General features: G+C 37.9%; 1 pseudogene; it reads right to left on the bottom strand.

Moving 5' to 3' along the window:
• Window positions 1–229: 229 nt before the first annotated feature.
• Window positions 230–13246, bottom strand: LOC123581428 (annotated as a pseudogene).
• Between the last annotated feature and the right edge of the window lie 160 nt (window positions 13247–13406).

Raw genomic sequence — 13406 nt, 5'->3', positions numbered from 1 at the left:
AACAAATCTCTTGGCCCTGTTGGAAACATTAGGGCAGAGAAGCCCATCTCTCATCTCTCACAGTCCTGGCCCATACATGTCACTGCAACCACATTTATTTCCTTGCTGCTCCTGGAATTTGGTTATTTCTTAACCCCAAGTTAAGTTGTTCTGACTCCACTAATCCCCCTTCCTGATTTACTTTAAGGCATATGTTAAAATTTATGTTTTATAGGAATTTACCTTTTTTTATAGTACATTATTCTTTATTGATGGTACATGACAAAGTAGGGTTCCCTGAGCCCTCCCCTTCTTCAAGGTGTCTGGGATGCAAACTGTGGAGGTTGGGAGATTCTCAGTGTATTGGAGGATGAGCTGGGGTAAGGACTCCCCGGAAGCTGAGGGCCTCTCTCTTTCTCTTGTTCTCAGCCCTCAGCTGGTCCCGGGGTCTCTGACTCCTTGGAGGCCATGTTAACCCATAAGGTCCACAACCTAGTTTCTATAGCCAAATTCATTGTTATACCAGGAAATGAGCTTGACAGAGTGGCCATTGAGAGCAGTGCCAACCCTAGGATCGAAATGGAAGAGTGGGTGTTCCTGTTAAAGTCATGGGAGATAAACTAGTCCACAGTGTAGCCAAGATGCCCTTAAGAGGACCCTCCAATTCCTGTTTAACCACCTTCTTGATGTCATCATATTTGGCAGCTGTCTTCAGGAAGTAGGTCAGATCCATGATGGACACATTGGAGGTGGGGACACAGAAGGCCATGCAGATGAGCTTCCTATTTAGCTCAGAGGTGGCCTTGCCTATAGCCTTGGCAGCACCAGTAGAAGCCAGGATGATGTTCTAGGCAGCCCCTTGGCCATTACACCACAGCTTCCCAGAGAGGCCTCTCTGACCTTCTTGGTATCAGTGATGGCATGGACTGGAGTCATGAATTTCTCCATGATGCCAAGTTGTCATGGATGACCTTGGCTAAAGTAGCCAAGCAGTTGGTGTGCAGTAGGCATTGCTGAAAATCTTGAGGGAGTTGTCCTACTTCTCATGGTTCACACCCATCACAAACATGGAGGCATCATCAGAAGGTGAAGAGATGATGACCTCTTGGTCCCACCTTTCAAGTGAGCCCCAGCATTCTCCAGGGTAGTGAAGACCCCAGTGGACTCCACAACATACTCAGCACCAGCATCACTCCATTTGATGTTGGCAGGATCTTGCTCCTGGAAGGTGGAGATAGGGTTTCCATTGATGGCAAGTGTCCCATTCTCACCCTTGACTGACCCATGGAATTTTCTGTGGGCAAAATCATACTGCAGCATATAGACCATGTACCTGAGGTCATTGAAGGGGTCATCGATGGCAACAATATCCACTTGGCCAGAGTTAAAAGCAGACTTGGTAATCAGGTGCCCAATATGACAAATCCTTTTACTCCAGCCTTCATCATCATGTCTCAGGGATGTGGCTGGCACTGCACCAGAAGATGCAGCTGTCTGTCAAGCAAGGAGGAAAAAAGAACCAAAAATTTACCTATTTTTTTGAAAAGTATCTCCCATTCCAAAGCATTCTTTCTACCTTATAATCCACCAAATCATATTTTCAGCTTAAAAAGAATAGTAAAAGTGACCTTGACAACCTCTTCCATTTTATACACTAGGAACTTTGGAACTGGGTGGAATAATGCTGTTCATGGTCATGCAACTCCTCATTGCTTTGAGAGGGATTTTGCTCCCCCAAACCAGATAAGAATGGGGATAGGAGAAGGGCATGGAAAATTACTGGGGGCAACAGTGAGAAGGGAGAGTAATAGTCTTAACTAAAGAGTCTGGGAGTGCAAGAATGGGTGTCTGGGGTGGAGAGTCCATTTAGGGACTGATGACACTTGGGTAGCATGTTTACTTCCCTTCAGTATAGACCATCTTCTCACCAACCTGTGGATAATTTGTCTCCAGAAAGCACTCAGCACTTTAAACCACCACTATCCCAATTCAGTGCTGCTGGATAGTCCATTACTAAACCCTGCAGGGTAAACAATTTTGTTTCCTGCCAAACTCATCTCAAGAAAAATAAAGCTATGTAGGAGATTCCATTACTTCTTGTCTCTTCTGGAGGCAAGTGACTGAAACTCTTATTTCAGTTCTATATTAAGCAATCAGGTTCAGGTAACCAAATATGCTGCCAGGACTCTCACTCACCATCTCTTATCTGTTCCTGCACATCAACCTCATTATCTCATGTTGATGATGAACTTGGTAAGAACCTCATTGCTTCACCCGCCGTGGAGAACTGACCTCTACTTTCCTTACTTCCTTTGTCAAAAATCCCCAGACATACAATTAATCAGAAGCACATTCCTCAACGTGGGGAAAAAAAAAACAACAAAAAACCTCCAAAAGAACCCAGGGACAACCTGGAGTATGCAAGACCTCAGCAGCTGCCATTCTACTCCTGGAGACCATCTAAGTAGGATAGCAGATGTGGTGCTGAGCAAATGAAAAATGAATTGTCCACAGCAGGCTTGCATTCAGGAGACAATGAGGACAGGGTCCCATTCAGCAACTATTTCTTTAATCTCATTACGATTCTCTTTCAGGGTTTTAAAAGTATTTAAATAGATACTGGATTACATTAACCAAATAATTGATAACAAATCTGATATAGAGAATCAAATATAACAAATGTAAAATTAAAGCAATAAAGATCAGTTACTTAAAAGTATCTTTTCATCTCAGCACAGACATATTGTTTTGATTAAAGTTGTGACATTTAGTGGAAAATGAACTTTGGATTCCTATAGCATGTCAAAAGTAACTTAATTAAATTTATTCAATTATTTTTATATTAATTGCATATAGATTAGGTGCATTTAACATAACCTTCTAATATTTTGAATATGGGTGTACACTACACAATTTATCATTATAAATTTATAGAATTTATTTTTGCAAGTATTAGAAAGCCCAACTCAAAAGAAATCTTAATAATAAATCACAGTGAGTCCTAAAGGTAGTGGCAGCTCCAGCCTTGAGCGGTTTGAAATTTTCCTGACTGGTTTGGACTCTGCTTGATACAGAAATAAATTTCCCTCCCTCTTCCACGCCATGCTGATCTCTATATTTCCCATTTGCTTAATGTTTACTTAGACATATCTAAAATTTTACGTATCTTTATACTGAAAATTAAACAGAAATGTCTATTTCTTTTTACAGTAATAGATCATACACTATTGGCTAAGGTTCTCAGTAACTGAAAACAGTATCAAATATAGCTGGTTTAAGCAGAAAGGGATTTATTAGAGAACATTAAGTACCATACAGAGTTTCTGGCAAAGCCAGAGACAAATTTGCATTATAGGCAGTCCAAAATAAAAGGAGCCAGGAGAAAGGCTCATCTACACCACAGACTATTCTAGCAGAAAACCTACTCCTGAGACTACACAATTGGGCAGCCAGAGCACTGGGACTTGACACCTGGTACTATACCAGAGCTGCCCCAGAAGAGCCAAATGTCCCAGCATCCCTTATTAGAGATCAGACCTTTCCACATACAGCTGTGTCTCACCTTGTTCTTCCTTATCTCGTGTCAGCCCAGGAGAACCTTGGCCACATCAGGCACCCAAGATTCACATGATCTTGGGAAATACAGTTGCTTCCTTCAGTCTCATTAGTGCACAGAGTCATGCTAAACACAAAAGTTAGAATAGACCTTGAACAGCCAACCCTAAATATCTGCCTCAAATTCTGTTCAGTTCCTTGACAATTTTCTCTTTCTACTTAATAGCCTAATGTTTTTCTAAGTCAGTACACATGGAGCTATGTTATGGTTAATTTTAGGTGTCAACTTGGATAGGCTATAATACCCAGCTGTTTAATCAAACACTAAACAGGGTGTTGCTATGAAGGTATTTTGTAGATGTGTTAACATCAACAATCAGTTGACTTTAAGTAAATGCAATTACTCTTGAATTTGTGGGTGGAGTTCATCCAATCAGTTGAAGACTTTAGACCAAAAATGACAAAACATCTATCATAACAAAGCTCAGATGCACAACACATAAATGTTTATTTCTTGATGATGTAAATCTGGCATGGGTGGGGCAGTCTTCCTCTGTATTGTAACTATGCCATCTGGGACACAGGCCCTCCAAGGCCCACATAGCAGAGGAAGAGAAGGATGGGAGAAGTCACACCTCTCCCAACTGCATCCACATATCTTCCCTTTTGCTTATATTCATACACCAGAAATAGTCATGTGGTCTCAAGCTAATTGCAAGGATGTTTGGCTTATGTAGACAAGGCCATGACTATTTGAGAACACTAACAGATTCATTCATAAAACCTTCTACTGCAGAAGGACATTTAATTAAACCATGTTAAATGCATGTTTCTTTTAAAAAAGATATATTATTGGGGTGCCTGGGTGGCTCAGTTGGCTAAGCTTCTGACTTCAGTTCAGGTCATGATCTCACGGTTCCTGGGTTCATGCCCTGTGTCAGGCTCTGTGCTGATAGCTCAGAGCCTGGAACCTGCTTCAGATTGTGTGTCTCCTTCTCTCTCTGCCCCTTCCTCTCTCCCTCCCCCCCCCTCAAAGACAAACATTAAAAAATTTTTTTTTAATATATTGTTAACAGGAAGGGATGAAGGGGAAAGGGGAGGGAGGTAGGAGAGAAAGAAAGGATACTCTTTATACGTTATACTTCTAATGGAATAATGGGACAAACTATATTCACATTTTAACTGGAACTTAAAAGTAATTACTGATAATATGTGACAGATTCACTCCTACCAACAGTAGGAAAGCACTTGTTTTTGCACGGCCTCATCATCACTAGATGTTACTAATATTTTTAAAGTTTTCCATTCTTTTTTTAATATGAAGTTTATTGTCAAATTGGTTTCCATACAACAACCAGTGCTCATCCCAACAGGTTCCCCCCTCAATGCCCATCACCCACCCTCCTCTCCTTCCCACCCCCCATCAACCCTCAGTTTATTCTCAGTTTTTTTTTTGTTTTGTTTTTTTTTTTGTTTGTTTGTTTTTTAATTTTTTTTTTTTCAACGTTTATTTATTTTTGGGACAGAGAGAGACAGAGCATGAACGGGGGAGGGGCAGAGAGAGAGGGAGACACAGAATCGGAAACAGGCTCCAGGCTCTGAGCCATCAGCCCAGAGCCCGACGCGGGGCTCGAACTCACGGACCGCGAGATCGTGACCTGGCTGAAGTCGGACGCTTAACCGACTGCGCCACCCAGGCGCCCCTATTCTCAGTTTTTAAGAGTCTCTTATGTTTTGGCTCTCTCCCTCTCTAACTTTTTTTTTTACCTTCCCCTCCCCCATGGTCTTCTGTTAAGTTTCTCAGGATCCACATAAGAGTGAAAACGTGGTATCTGTCTTTCTCTGTATGACTTATTTCACTTAGCCTAACACTCTCCAGTTCCATCCACATTGCTACAAAAGGCCATATTTCATTCTTTCTCATTGCCAAGTAGTATTCCATTGTATATATAAGCCACAACTCCTTTATCTATTCATCAGTTGATGGACATTTAGGCTCTTTCCATAATTTGGCTATTGTTGAAAGTGCCACTATAAACATTGGGGTACAAGTGCCCCTATGCATCAGCACTCCTGTATCCCTTGGATAAATTCCTAGCAGTGTTATTGCTGGGTTATTTTATTAAAAATAAAAATCTATTTTTAATTTCTTGAGGAACCTCCACATTGTTTTCCAGAATGGCTGCATCAGTTTGCATTCCCACCAACAGTGCAAGAGGGTCCCCGTTTCTCCACATCCTCTCCAGCATCTATAGTCTCCTGATTTGTTCATTTTAGCCACTCTGACTAGCGTGAGGTGATATTTCAGTGTGGTTTTGATTTGTGTTTCCCTGATGAGGAATGATGTTGAGCATCTTTTCATGTGCCTGTTGGCCATCTGGATGTCTTCTTTAGAAAAGTGTCTATTCATGTCTTCTGCTCATTTCTTCACTGGATTATTTGTTTTTCGGGTTGGAGTTTGATGAGTTCTTTACAGATTTTGGATACTAGCCCTTTGTCTGATATGTCATTTGTAAATATCTTTTCCCATTCCGTTGGTCGCCTTTTAGTTTTGTTGATTGTTTACTTTGCAGTGCAGAAGCTTTTTATCTTCATGAGGTCCCAATAGTTCATTTTTGCTTTTAATTCCCTTGCCTTTGGAGATGTGTCAAGTAAGAAATTGCTGCGGCTGAGGTCAGAGAGGTCTTTTCCTGCTTTCTCCTCTAGGGTTTTGATGGTTTCCTGTCTCACATTCAGGTCCTTCATCCATTTTGAGTTTATTTTTGTGAATGGTTTAAGAAAGTGGTCTAGTTTCATCCTTCTGCATGTTGTTGTCCAGTTCTCCCAGCACCATTTGTTAAAGAGACTGTCTTTTTTCCATTGGATATTCTTTCCTGCTTTGTCAAAGATTAGTTGGCCATACATTTGTGGGTCCAATTCTGGAGTCTCTCTTCTATTCCATTGGTCTATGTGTCTGTTTTTGTGCCAATACCATGCTATCTTGATGATGACAGCTTTGTAGTAGAGGCTAAAGTCTGGGATTGTGATGCCTCCCGCTTTGGTCTTCTTCTTCACTATTACTTTGGCTATTCGGGGCCTTTTGTGGTTCCATACAAATTTTAGGATTGCTTGTTCTAGCTTTGAGAAGAATGCTGGTGCAATTTTGATTGGGATTGCATTGAATGTGTAGATAGCTTTGGGTAGTTAAAGTTTTCCATTCTGATAATATTTTCAAGTTATAAATTTTTCTATTAGGTTTAACATGCTTTCATTGTTTATTTTTTGTTTATATTTCCTTTTCTGTAATTGCCTGTACATACAGTTTGCTCATTTCTTTATTTGACGGTATGATTGTTTCTTACTTTTAGAAAATAGCTTCACTTATTTTATAGAATTTGACCCTTTGTGTATTATTTTGTTGCAGATATGTTCTTGCTGTTATATACCTTTGTTTTGTTTATCTCTTGCAATCTAGACTTTATTTTTATCTGCTCAAATCCATTATATTTTTCCTCTATGACATTCCTGTTTTATTTAGGAAATGCAATCAAAACCAAAGTTATGAAACCAAAGTTCTTTACAGATAAATTCTATTTCATTTTTCTAATTAGTTTTTTATCTTAAATTTACTTTTGAATTATAGGAGTTAAATATCAACTTCGTTTTCTTCCAAATCAATGGTCAAATAGCTAAAAACTTTTACTGAGTAGCCGTTCTTTCCTCTACATAATGGAATACAATCTCTAATGTATATTTAATTCCCATATAAACTTAAGCTTATTTTGGGCCCTCTGTTCAACTCTATTGCTTTGCTTGCTTATTCCTTTTCTTAATCCACACACTTATTTCAAATTTTTAAGATCTGGGATGAGACAAGTCCCCTTCTATTATGTGTAGTTTTCAATGTTTATTAGCAATGTTATACTTGATTCTTTCATATGGTTGTGAACATCTGTGTTTGTCTCTCCAGTCGAGAGACTGTGTTGCTTGCCTCTCTACTACCCTGTTCTATCTATATCTTAGAAGGCTGGCATCTATGGCCTGCTCTTTTTGAATCTCCTGCCTGCTGCCATTCAGGTTTGGTCAAGGAGAGGCATCCATAGGAGACTGAAGGACAGAGAAGGCATTTGTTGACTCAGCTCCTTCCCATCAGGACTACCAGTCTTCAGTGGCTTCTGCCCAGTAGCCACACTTCTCATGGGGTGGTCCCCTTCTACAGCTAGTTGGAACTCTCTGGTCACCACTCCCTCCCCTTTCCCATTTGTTTAGGACTGATGATGGTAATGTGGGTCTAGGGCTTTACCATCTCCTGCAGATTCCACTTCACCCTACCAAAACCTTCATAAATCATCCCTTTATTAAACTTTCCTCAATTATTCCCTTTGAAATTTGGATGTGCCATCTACTTTCTGTCACGAAGTTAATGATATACAAAGGAACTGTGAATGCAACACAAGAGATACCACTGGGACTATTACTGGAACCATGTTAAATGCATACACTAATTTGGAAATGATTGATATGTTTGTCAGTAAATCTTCCCCATCAGAAATATCATCACTTTTCATTTCACTTGTCATTCAATAAATGTTTATCTTTAAATACATTTTTTAACATTCCTGTTCATATATTCCTATCAGGATTAGAAGGTTTTTAAATTTCCATTCTAACAGGTTTTTGTTAATACAAAGGAAAGTCACTAAACTGTATATTTATCCTGTATCCAGGGAACATACGATATACTCTTACTATTTATAATGATTTTTTTCTGACGCTGGAATTCTTTTGGTATACTTACAAATTGTATGAAAATCATGGTAATTTTATTTCTTTTTTTATATTTTTATTCCTGAGAGAGAGAGAGAATACAAGCAGGGGAGGGGCAGATAGAGAGGGAGACACAGAATCTGAAGCAGGCTCCAGGCTCTGAGCTGTCAGCACAGAGCCTGATGCAGAGCTCAAACTTGTGAACCATGAGATCATGACCTGAGCTGAAGTCGGACACTTAACCAACTGAGCCACCCAGGTGCCCCTTGATAATTTTATTTCTGGTTTTCAAGTAGAGATACAACTTACTTTATTTTTTTGTTATGTTGCATGAAACAGAAATACAAAATAAATTGAAAGTAATGATTTATAAGGACCATCCCTCTCTTTTATTTGATTTTAACATCAATGACTTTACTGTTTCATCATTTATTAGGATTTTTCTTCTTTTTCTTCCTGGATAACAATTTTTACCATTTTTATTCCCAATTTATTTTTTCTTTACTTTAAATTATTTCCCAGACTCTATTGCTATTGAGAAGCTCTTTTTTCCTGTAATTTAATATTACAAGTTGTATAGCTAGATCTTAGCTTTGGGACATTCTTACATCCCTGTAATAAACTATTTGGCCACAGTAATAATAATAATAATAATAATAATAATAATAATAAGTATTATTATTATTATTATTATTATTATGTTAAAACACTGCTGTGATTCCATTTGCCAAGATCACAATTGGGATATTTCTATCTACATTCACAAGTGACCTAAACTAAAATTTTGTACCACATCTTCAAATTTTTGTGTGAGGGGTTATGTTCACCTTATAAAATGAATTTTTAAAGATTTTTTTTCCATGCTCTGGGAAAGTCTGAATACATAGAAAATGGCTGTTTCTTGAAGGCTAATTAGAACCTAATTATAAAATCATCCAAGCCTTATACATTTCAGTGGTAAGTTGTTAGCAATATTTTACATACACACAACACAAAAATACATACAGCTATTGGTGTTTTCAAATATTTTATCTCTTCTTGAGTAAATATTTTATTTTATAGATTGCTAAAAATCATTCATTTCTTCAGCTGCTTTTGCTTTCATTTAGTGTTCCATTCTACTCTTCATTTTGTTTTTTAATTCTTTAGTTTACTCTTCCCTTATAAATTTTATTATTTGCTTTCTTTTACTTTTCTATTTCCTTAAGTAGAACACTTAAATATGCATGTTCTCTCTCTTTTGCTAAAAAATAAGCTTCTAGATTATGCATTTTTAAAATTTAAGCCATATCCCATAGATTTTGATAATTAGTGTTCTTATTCTTGTCAACTTCTAGATTATTTGTAATTTCACTTTGGTATCTCTCATGGATCTGGAAATAACTTTTAAAACATTCTTAATTTAAATTGAAGTTCTTTTAAGACTTGGCTAAAGTTTATTTTAGTTATCTCATTCTTGAGGTGTTATTCTTATATTTTTCTTATATCTTATAAATATAAAACAATTATATTTATATATTGTTTTACAGCCAAATAACGAGACTTTTAAAATAGCCACATTTTGGGATTTTTTTGGTCAAGTACATGATAATTTTGTAATTCTTACATGTTCTGCGTGAAATCCTTTTAACAGCATTAATTTTTTTCAATATAATCTATCAAATTCTGGAAGAGGGATATTAAAGTCTCACTGTCCTCCTTGAATATTCTGCCACTTACCAAGTTCTTGTCTCTCAGTTCCAAATGTACCCTTTGTTGGCCTACTTGTAAAACTTTAGCTGGACGCTATGAACATTTCTCCTTTGACACCTCACACAGTGTTAATTAGCCTTTGTCAGTAGAGGGTGGTGGAGGGACACCGCAGGAGTAAGGAACATCTCTTTCTAGTTCCAGTCAGCTTCCCTTTCTACCTCATGCAGGGCCTTCTCACACCCCCCAACCCCTTATCCCCAATCCCTCAACATTCCCCAACCCTCATCCCTGCCCCCACTGGCCAGCACTACTGGGTTCCATTTAAGTTTCACAGGCACCCTAGATAGCTTCTAAGCAGCTCAACTGTACCTCATAGGCCACCTCCTAGCAACGTATGTTGCTATTCCAACAGGCAGTGCCTGCTTGCCAGCTGTAATCTGTATATCCTGATGAACTTCACCATCCAAGGGCTTTAATCACATCCATTCTAATGATCTCTAAATCTTAGGCTGGGGTAGAGGGTGAGGTGAGGGAGGTAGCTCTCCCAAACTTGTTCCTTCCTTAGGTGCTCAGTCTCAGCCCTAGGGGTGGTGTCTGTTCCCTTTATCTGTTCTTCTTGCATTGTTTAGAGCTCACTTTACTTCTTAGAAGCTAATCTCCTATTACTAGCAAAACATTCTTTATATTAAATTTTCCCTGTTCAAATTGCAATGTGATTATTATCTCCTGATTGAACCCTTTCTGATACATATACCAGGGAGTTTTGTAGCTTTTTAAACATTCATTTATACGTGTCTCTCTGATACATTTGCTGCTTTATTTTTATGTGGCATTCCTTATTTTTTGATATCATTTTGACCATGCCTTTTTCTTTGCACTTACTGTTTATGTCTTTGACTCCTTTTATTTACAACCCTTGGGCGTGTTTTTTTTTTTAATTTCATTTACATATCTTATTAAAAGCAGACAGCTGCACTTTGTTTTTTAATTGGAGAATTCAACCTATTTACATTTACTGTGAAAGGTGATTTGTTCTCATTCCCATCTAATGTTATGTTAATTTCTTTTTTTTATACTCATTCTTATGTTTTTCTACTTCTGCTGAATTGAACAAGTTGTATGTGGATGCCATGTTTATTTTGTTTTTTATTCCAGTTGCCCCTAACAATAATTTGGAAATTATTTATATTTATAAATATTTATTTCTTAATAAATAATAATTTATTTATTTTATAAATAAATAATTACTTATAATTATTGATAAATTATAATATTTGGAAATAACATTATAGCATTTCTCTATCTGCTAGTTCACTAGCATGTACTTTAAACAGTCATTAAAACCGGTATTTCTCTGTGATTTTATTAAAATTAATAGTACTTTTACCATTCCCCATAATGATGGGACCTTAAGAATATTTTACTCTCATTCATTCACACCATTTTCACATCCTAGATTTTCTGAACTACTCCAGAAATGTAATTCCATGTTATTTTTCACTTTTTCCTTCGAGTAGGCCTTTTCTCAGTATACTTATTCGACAGTGCCAAGACAATTTGCAATCACTTTATTCTCATCCACATAGTTTACTGGATTCATTGCTCACTGCTCATTCTTGTATTCTTTATTTTCCACTTGCTTTAGATCTCTATTCAAATTTACTATCATTTATGCTGCAGTACATCCTTGAGTAATTTTGAATAAGAATATGAGTAGAATACTTTGAGTTCCTACATATCCAAAGAAGTCCCTCTTTTGTCATATGAATGATAACTTTTCTGAGGTAGGATTTTAGACAACAGTGCTTGCTCTCAAAAGTTGATAAACATTATTCCACCGGCGTCTAGTGTGGCATGTAAGAAGTCAAAGGCAAACATTCTTTTTCCATTATATTCAAACTTGTTTTACCTGTCTGAAAATGTCTATTTTTTCTCTTTCCACAAGAGGCCAGAAATTTCACAAAGATATGTCTAGATGTGTGTGGAGTTTTGTGTTTTTTTTCATCACTTCTGCCTGACATTTAGTAAACTCTTTTGATCTTCAGATCAGGGAGTTGAAGATTATTGCTTTGATTATTGATTCCATTTCCATCTGCTCCTTTTTTTTCCTGGAATGCTGATCATTTGCATATTACTTCTGCTAGGAGTGTCATCCATATCACTTATATTTTCAGTCGTGATTTACATTTCTTAGTATTCCTCTTTTGTGTTGAAATACACTTCCTCCATTTAACCTTCTGATCACAAACTCGGGTTTCAGCAGTATTGACTCTGTTTTCCACTTTTAAGGATGCAATCTCCCCAGTCAGAGCCACCTGCTTCCACTTTTCAGCTTTGCCTCGTCCCGAGCTTTGTTTGCGGACTCCTGTTAGAAGGTGAGAGTCTCTTCATCATGAGCTTCCACCCTACCTCTTCAGCAGTAGTGGGTTGTCAGGCAATGAAAGATATGGTGAGATTTTTCTCCACCAGAAGACAGGAGGTGACAGGGCTAAATCAAGTCCTCTCCACTGGGGCGGAGGCAGGAGGCTCTTCTAGTGGAGAGAACCATCACCTCTCAGCTATATGGAAAAGGAGAAATTCTACCCTATCTGGACATTTTTCTCAGACAAGTAGTATCAGCAGGAAAAGTATTTCTTCTGGAGAATGCATGGGGTAGGAAGATAGGTCCGTTTTGTGTTAGTTCAAGTGCTCCACCTAGGTCAGCTGTGAGGCAGAGAATCTCACTATGGGCTTTGCCACGGATGTAGAGTCACACTGAAATGACTAGGTCCTTGGTCATCTCAGCATTGACAACATGGGTGCCCTGAACTTGCATCTTCTCATTAGTGAATCTAAGCCTCAGATGTCACATTTGGGATCTCTTCTGTCTTTTCCAGTTCTGGGCTAGGCTTAGCTTAGTAATTCAGTGCCCCAACAGAAGGGAAGTCGTGGTGATATATGCTCAGGACATTTCCCCATGTTGATGTTAATCTTTCTTGTTTGGGGAAGGGTTTCTTTCTGGCTACAAAGGAAATTATTCTCTGTACAAAATTCAAACATTTGAGAAAACAATGCACTAAGAGAAAATTGCTATAATCTCATATCCCATTCCATTCCACTCCACCCCAGCCCCAAATCACCATGAGCAATTGGGTATGATTTTTCTTCAGGTTCTCTGTGTATACACTAGTATGGTAAGTATACAATTGATAGTCAAAATGTTAAGCAAATTTTCTTCATTTTAATAATCCATTCATTCCTGGCTCTGAAATCTCAGTTTACCTAATGTGAACATATTACTCAGATCAATTTCAGGATTTCTCACAATCCAATACAGTGATTTATTGATGGTTCAGGTTTATGAATCAGCTACATCCTAGCTTCATATTAATTTCCAGAATTTTCTCTACATCTGCCTATTCTCTGACTTGTCTATGGCCTCCTGCCCAATAGGG

The sequence above is a fragment of the Leopardus geoffroyi genome, chromosome A3 (genome assembly GCF_018350155.1).
Source record: "Leopardus geoffroyi isolate Oge1 chromosome A3, O.geoffroyi_Oge1_pat1.0, whole genome shotgun sequence".
NCBI classification, from domain to species: Eukaryota; Metazoa; Chordata; class Mammalia; order Carnivora; family Felidae; genus Leopardus; species Leopardus geoffroyi.
Note: the sequence above shows the minus strand (reverse complement) of the source record. Positions and strands in the feature narration are given on the sequence as shown.